At 51.1% G+C, this 7,360-nt stretch overlaps 1 long non-coding RNA gene across 1 annotated transcript; it reads left to right on the forward strand.

Annotated features, from left to right (window-relative positions):
* Nucleotides 1-3,661: 3,661 nt before the first annotated feature.
* Nucleotides 3,662-7,079, forward strand: LOC141021496 (uncharacterized). The gene is made up of 4 exons (XR_012182813.1): nt 3,662-4,311; nt 4,392-4,671; nt 5,461-5,551; nt 6,796-7,079. It is a non-coding gene; the product is annotated as an uncharacterized lncRNA (long non-coding RNA).
* Nucleotides 7,080-7,360: the final 281 nt, after the last annotated feature.

Below are 7,360 nucleotides of genomic sequence, written 5' to 3' on the forward strand. Positions count from 1 at the left end.
TGAGTCATGTATAATATCGCAGGGCAATACAGCCTCTGCACCGTACACCATGAAGAAAGGTGTGTATCCGGTAGTACGGTTGGACGTGGTCCGCAGCCCCCAGAGTACGGAGTCAAGCTCCTCGACCCAGTGTTTGTCTGATTCTTTCAAAGACCGCACTAGCCTGGGTTTGATGCCGCTCATAATAAGACCATTAGCTCGCTCGACTTGACCGTTTGTTTGCGGGTGGTAGACAGAGGCGTAATCGAGCTTAATGCCCAGATTAGCACACCAGGTTTTCACCTCGTCAGCTGTGAAGTTGGAACCATTATCAGTGATGATGCTGTGCGGTACACCATAACGGTGCACCACATCGGATATAAATGCGATCACCTGCCCGGACTCGGCCGTTTTAACTGGTCTAGCCTCTATCCACTTGGTGAATTTGTCCACCATGACCAGCAGATATTTTTTCTTATGGCTTCCCCCTTTAAGGGTCCAACCATGTCCAAGCCCCAGACCGCAAAGGGCCATGTAATGGGGATTGTTTGTAGGGCGGTTGGGGGCATATGGCTTTGGTTGGCGAAGAGTTGGCATCCAACGCAGCGCTGGACAAGGTCCCGTGCGTCTGCCCGGGCCGTAGGCCAATAAAATACTGTCCGGAAGGCCTTGCTGACAAGTGCTCGGGCTGTGGCGTGGTGCCCACCGAGACTGGCGTGAATTTCTGCCAAGAGTTGCCGCCCCTCCTCCTCGGAGATACACCTTTGAAGGGCTCCGGTAGTGCTTTTCTTGTAGAGCTCCTCCCTCGTGAACTTTATAGGCCTTCGAACGCCGGACGATGCGGCGAGCCTCGGTATGATCTTCTGGGAGCTCCTTCCTATTAAAGTAGGCCAAGAATGGTTCGGTCCAAGGGGCAATTACTGCCATGATAAGGTGGGCCGATGGTGTAATTTTGGTGGCAGAGCCTCCGATGATATCGGCGTGTTCGCTATCTGTGTTTGTGTTCGGAACGGGACTGCCATTGCTGTCTCCCCTTGCCACACCACGGGCTTAAAGAGCCTTTCGAGGAAGATGTTAGGTGGGACAGGGTCGCGCTTAGCGCCGATGCGAGCAAGGACGTCTGCTGCCTGATTACTTTCGCGGGCGACGTGATGAAATTCGAGCCCCTCGAACCGAGCCGACATCTTCAAGACGGCATTGCGATAAGCTGCCATCTTTGGATCATTGGCATCAAAGTCTCCATTAATTTGGGATATTGCGAGGTTTGAGTCCCCGTGCACCTCCAGGCATTGTATGCCCATTGATACGGCCATCCGAAGGCCATGTAGCAAGGCCTCGTATTCGGCTGCGTTGTTGGAGTCTGTGTATAATATTTGGAGTACGTACTGGACAATATCTCCTGTGGGGGACGTTAATACGATGCCCGACCCTAGCCCTGCCAACATTTTGGAGCCGTCAAAATGCATAACCCAGTTGGAATATGCGCCGTACTCTTTAGGGAGTTCGGCCTCTGTCCATTCGGCGAAGAAGTCAGCCCGTACCTAGGATTTGATGGCTCGACGTGGTTTGTACCTGATGTCGAATGGCAGGAGCTCAATGGCCCATTTGGCAATCTGGCCCGTTGCATCCCGGTTGTTGATTATATCATTGAGGGGCACTTCGGAAGCCACCGTGATCGAACACTCCTGAAAGTAGTGTCACAATTTTCGAGATGCCATGAAGACTGCATATGCTATCTTTTGATAGTGAGGGTACCGAGATTTGCATGGTGTGAGGACGGTGGATACGTAGTATACCGGCTTTTGGAGCGGAGATTTGTGTCCGTCCTGTTCTTGTTCAACGACGAGTACGGTGCTCACCACCTGGTGTGTTGCCGATATATATAGGAGCATTGGTTCGCCGACGTTCGGTGCGGCCAGGATTGGGTTGCTTGCCAAAAGGGCTTTTATTTCCACCAGTCCGGCTGTCGCTGCGTCTGTCCATTCGAAGTTATCGGTGTGCCGCAGAAGGCAATAAAGGGGCAACGCCTTTTCCCCCAACCTGGAGATAAAGCGGCTTAACGCTGCCACGCACCCGGCGAGTTTTTGGACCTGTTTGAGTTCGGTTGGCGTGGCCAACTGCGACAGAGCTCGGATTTTGGCTGGATTTGCTTCAATTCCTCTGTTGGAAACGATGAAGCCCAGTAGTTTACCGGCGGGGACGCCGAAGACGCATTTCTCCGGGTTAAGCTTGATGTCATATGCGCGGAGGTTGTCGAATGTTAGATGCAAGTCGTCTATTAGTGTTTCAACATGTCTAGTTTTGATGACGACGTCGTCCACGTAGGCCTCCACTGTCTTGCCGCTCTGTTTCTCGAGGCATGTTTGGATCATGCGCTGGTAGGTGGCGCCGGCGTTCTTGAGCCCGAAAGTCATGGTGTTGAAGCAAAACGACCCGTATGGTGTAATGAATGCTGTTGCAGCTTGATCGGACTCCTTCATTTTGATTTGATGGTATCCGGAATATGCATCAAGGAAGCATAGCGAGTCGTGTCCTGCGGTAGCATCAATGATTTGATCAATGCGAGGAAGGGGGAAGGGATCTTTAGGGCAAGCCTTGTTAAGGTCTTTGAAATCGACGCATAGGCACCAGGATTTATCCTTCTTTGGTACCATTACCAAGTTTGCCAGCCAGTCCGGATGTTTAATATCTTTGATGAATCCGGCCTCGATGAGTTTGGCTAGCTCCTCCCCCATAGCTTGTCGTTTGGGTTCGGAAAAGCGCCGCAGGGTTTGTTTGACCGGCTTATATCCCTTTAGTATGTTGAGGTTGTGTTCGGCCAACTCACGTGGGATTCCTGGCATATCTGATGGGTGCCAGGCAAATATATCCCAGTTTTCGCGCAGGAAGTCTCGCGGTGCTGCGTCTAGAGGGGCTGAGTTGCGCTCCGATAGAGGCTGTCTTCTTCGGGTCTCTTGGATGGACCTGAAATTTGACCGTTTCTTCTGCTGGCTTGAAGGAGGTAGATTTGGGTCGTTTTTCTAGGATAACATCGTCTCTGTCCACAGTGGAGCGTAGTGTGGTTAGTTCTTCAGCCGCAAGGGCCTGAGATAATGCCTCGAGGGCCAAGGATGCAGTTTTGTTCTCGGCGCGGAGTGTTATATCCGGATCGCTGACGAGGGTGATTATTCCATTAGGCCCGGGCATTTTTAGCTTCATATACCCATAATGGGGTGTAACGCCCCGACACCGACGCTCCAGACGCCTGCCATGTTTTGCGTGACTGCCGTGTGTTTTATTTGTGTGTTGCATTCATCATCGCACCATTTGCATTGCATCAGCACTCTGTTGCCGTCATTGTTTTCAAACTTTCATCCCCTAGTAGTTGCCGCGCCCTCCCCTTGCTTTCATTGACCGTTTCGAGACCAACCGTGTTTTCGGTTCCCTCTTGTCAAACCAACTAACCTCTCTCGTCAGCCCGCGATCCCCTCCCGCGCGTCCGAAAGTTGTCCCGTACCCGACCCGGTTTGTTGTTACCGTTGGGTCCGGATAATCCCCTAACATCTACAAAACATCTCCGTTTTCTTATTTGGACTTCCTAGCCTATTTTTCTCGACCGCTCAATTTTAATCGGAGGGACCGAATTAGCACATACCCAAAAATCCAACTGCTATATATATAGGTCCAACCCTAGATCCTAGGTGCCTTGTCCCATCGATCCCACCACGCCGCCACCGCTCTCATTCTTCCCCTTGGGATCCATCCCCACCAACCACAGCCTCCGACCCGATCCTTGATTTTCCGCACAGCCGCCCGAGCATCTCGATGGATCGATCACTTCGCGTCCAAGCACAGCCTCCCCTGCTCATGCCCCGAGCCTCCCGTCGTCCAGGAGCACGAGCTCCATCGCCTCGCTGCCACTAGCCGGAGCATCCCCATCGCCGGCCTCCAGGACCTCTGCTCCTCCTCTCTGTCTTCTTCTCCTCCCTCTCTTGATTTCTCTCTCTCATGCCCTCTCTCTCTCAGATATGCATGAGCAGTGCCATGGATGGACTCCTCCAGCCGACACCATGGACGCCAAGTTCCCGCTGCGCCGCCTCCTCAAGCTCGCCCGCCATCCACCACTGCGAGCAGGAGCGCAGCTGCCCGTCTTCGTTGCCACCATAGGAGCCCCAAGCGCCATGGCCTGGGCTCGGCCTCGAGATCCTCAGCGCCGCCGTGGCTGCTGCTTGCTCCGTCGACCCAGACGCATGTTCCAGCCGCCACCATCTTCTTCCAGGAGCCCGAGCGCTGCTCTTCCCCCGCTGCGCCAGCGAGTCCACCTGCCAGAGCCGTCGACTGCCGCCGCCTCAGGTCTTCAGCGCCGCCGCCCCGCCTCGTTTCCTCTCGACCTCCCTCTCTCTCTCATGTTCTGGGCTCTCTCTCTCCCGCAGGGAACACCTGTGGACCTCCCCGCCGGCCATGGAGCTCCGTCGCCGGCCGGTTCCGGCGCCGACCCACCAGATCCGGTCGCCCCTCTACTTCTCCGCCTCGCGCCCCTCCTTCCATCTCCATCGCCGCCAGCTGCATCGAGCAGCAACGAGCAAGTCGCTCGTCCCGTGCCCGCCCGCGTTGACCGCGCCTCTAGCGCCTGGGCCAGCGGCCTCCAAGACCCAGCTCCTGCCAGATCCGGCCTGCCCGGCCTCCTCCCCACCAACTGGGCCGAAGCCCATGGTGAGCAGCGCCCAGCCCCTCTCCTGTGCATGTTGGGCCAGCAAGTTTCGGCTCGTAGTGTTTTGTTTCTGCTGCGGTGATTTTCGCATTTATCCAAAGAACGACTGTCTTACAGAAAAACCCTTGCACTTCATGCATTTAATAACTCCACAACCGTGCTTCGGATTAAAATGATTTAAACGTGTAAAATGCTTAGAATTTTGTGTAGTTTAATAATATGGCACTTTCACCCATGTTAAAATTGTTTAAAATGCTGTTTGATTAAATTTGCTCAAATAACATGCTAAATGCTTTAATTCATAACTAAATAACCGTAGCTCGGATTTAAATAAACTTTATATGTAGATGGGGTAGAAAAATGCCTAGTTCAACATGGTGCACTTCATTTTGCTGTTTAACAACATTAAAATTGTGTTTAGGGCAGAACAGTACCAAATTCAAAATATGCATATGAGGTTTTTCTGGAATTGTTGTTTGTTGTTCCGGCCTGATTTAAATTTCCTAAATAGGTAGTTTCCTTATGCTTCACCTCTTGCCATGGTTAACAACATTTAACATTGTTGGGTACATAAACGAGAGAGAACTAAATAATTAAATGTGCTGTTTCGTCAATATGCAACTCGTTGCATATTGAGCTCCACTTAATTTGTAGTATTGTTTGTTGCACTTTGCCATGCCATGCCTTTTTTAAACCAGACATGCATCATACTTGTTTGTGCATCATGCCATGTGTATGTGGTGGTTGTTTACTATGTTGTTTGTTTCTTTCTGGGTTGCTTCTCTCGTTAGCTTCGGTTTCGTTCCGGAGTTGTGAGGATTCGTTCGACTACGTCCGTTTGTCTTCTTCATGGACTCGTTCTTCTTCCTAGCGGGATTTCAGGCAAGATGACCATACCCTCGAAATCACTTCTATCTTTGCTTGCTAGTTGTCCGTTCTATTGCCATGCTGCGCTACCTACCACTTGCTATATCATGCCTCCCATACTGCCACGTCAGCCCCTAACCTTTTCACCCTTCCTAGCAAACCGTTCTTTGGCTATGTTACCGCTTTGCTCAGCCCCTTCTTATAGCGTTGCTAGTTGCAGGTGAAGATGAAGATTGCTCCATGTTGGATTATGTTTATGTTGGGATATCACAATATCTCTTATTTAATTAATGCATCTATATACTTGGTAAAGGGTGGAAGGCTCGGCCTTATGCCTCGTGTTTTGTTCCACTCTTGCCGCCCCTAGTTTCCGTCATACCGGTGTTATGTTCCTTGATTTTGCGTTCCTTACGCGGTTGGGTGATTTATAGGACCCCCTTGACAGTTCGCTTTGAATAAAACTCCTCCAGCAAGGCCCAACCTTGGTTTTACCATTTGCTACCACCTATCCCCTTTTCCCTTGGGTTCTGCAGACTCAAGGGTCATCTTATTTTAACCCCCCCGGGCCAGTGCTCCTTCGAGTGTTGGTCCGAACTGAGTAGATTGCGGGGCCCCCTTGTGGAAACTCGAGGTCTGGTTTTACTCGTAGGATGTCTCATCCGGTGTTGCCCTGAGAACGAGATATGTGCAGCTCCTATCGGGATTTGTCGGCACATCGGGCGGCTTTGCTGGTCTTGTTTTACCATTGTTGAAATGTCTTGTAAACCGGGATTCCGAGACTGATCGGGTCTTCCCGGGAGAAGTTTTATCCTTCGTTGACCGTGAGAGCTTATAATGGGCTAAGTTGGGACACCCCTGTAGGGTATTATCTTTCGAAAGCCGTGCCCGCGGTTATGTGGCAGATGGGAATTTGTTAATATCCGGTTGTAGAGAACTTGACACTTGACCCTAATTAAAACGCATTAACCGCGTGTGTAGCCGTGATGGTCTCTTCTCGGCGGAGTCCGGGAAGTGAACACGGTTTCTGGGTTATGTTTGACGTAAGTAGGAGTTCAGGATCACTTCTTGATCAGTGCTAGTTCACGACCGTTCCGTTGCTTCTCCTCTCGCTCTCATTTGCGTATGTTAGCCACCATATATGCTAGTGCTTGCTGCAGCTCCACCTCACTACCCCATCCTTTCCTATAAGCTTAAATAGTCTTGATCTCGCGGGTGTGAGATTGCTGAGTCCTCATGACTCACAGATACTTCCAAAACAGTTGCAGGTGCCGATGATACCAGTGCAGGTGACGCAACTGAGATCAAGTGGGAGCTCGATGAAGATCTTGTTCGTTGTGTTGTTTCTTTTCATGTTGATCAGTAGTGGTGCCCAATTGGGACGATCAGGGATCTAGCAGTTGGGTTGTCTTCTTTTCTTTTGGTTCCGTAGTCGGACCTATGTGTGTACTCTGATTGATGTATGATTTATTCATGTATTGTGTGAAGTGGCGATTGTAAGCCAACTCTTTATCCCATTCTTGTTCATTACATGGGATTGTGTGAAGATGACCCTTCTTGTGACAAAACCACAATGCGGTTATGCCTCTAAGTCGTGCCTCGACACGTGGGAGATATAGCCGCATCGTGGGTGTTACATGGGGTATGGATTGAAAGCGCATGAAGGCCTCTCGCCCTAACAGGGCGTGGTATCCGCTGTTGAAAGGGGCCACCTGGAAAGTTATTTCTTCGGATCGATAATTCTTCGGCGTGCCGAATACCACATCGAGTGTAATTTTTCCCGCACACCACGCTTCCCGACTGGGAATGATACCTCGAAAGGTCGTG

This window comes from Aegilops tauschii, chromosome 4, assembly GCF_002575655.3.
Source record: "Aegilops tauschii subsp. strangulata cultivar AL8/78 chromosome 4, Aet v6.0, whole genome shotgun sequence".
NCBI lineage: Eukaryota > Viridiplantae > Streptophyta > Magnoliopsida > Poales > Poaceae > Aegilops > Aegilops tauschii.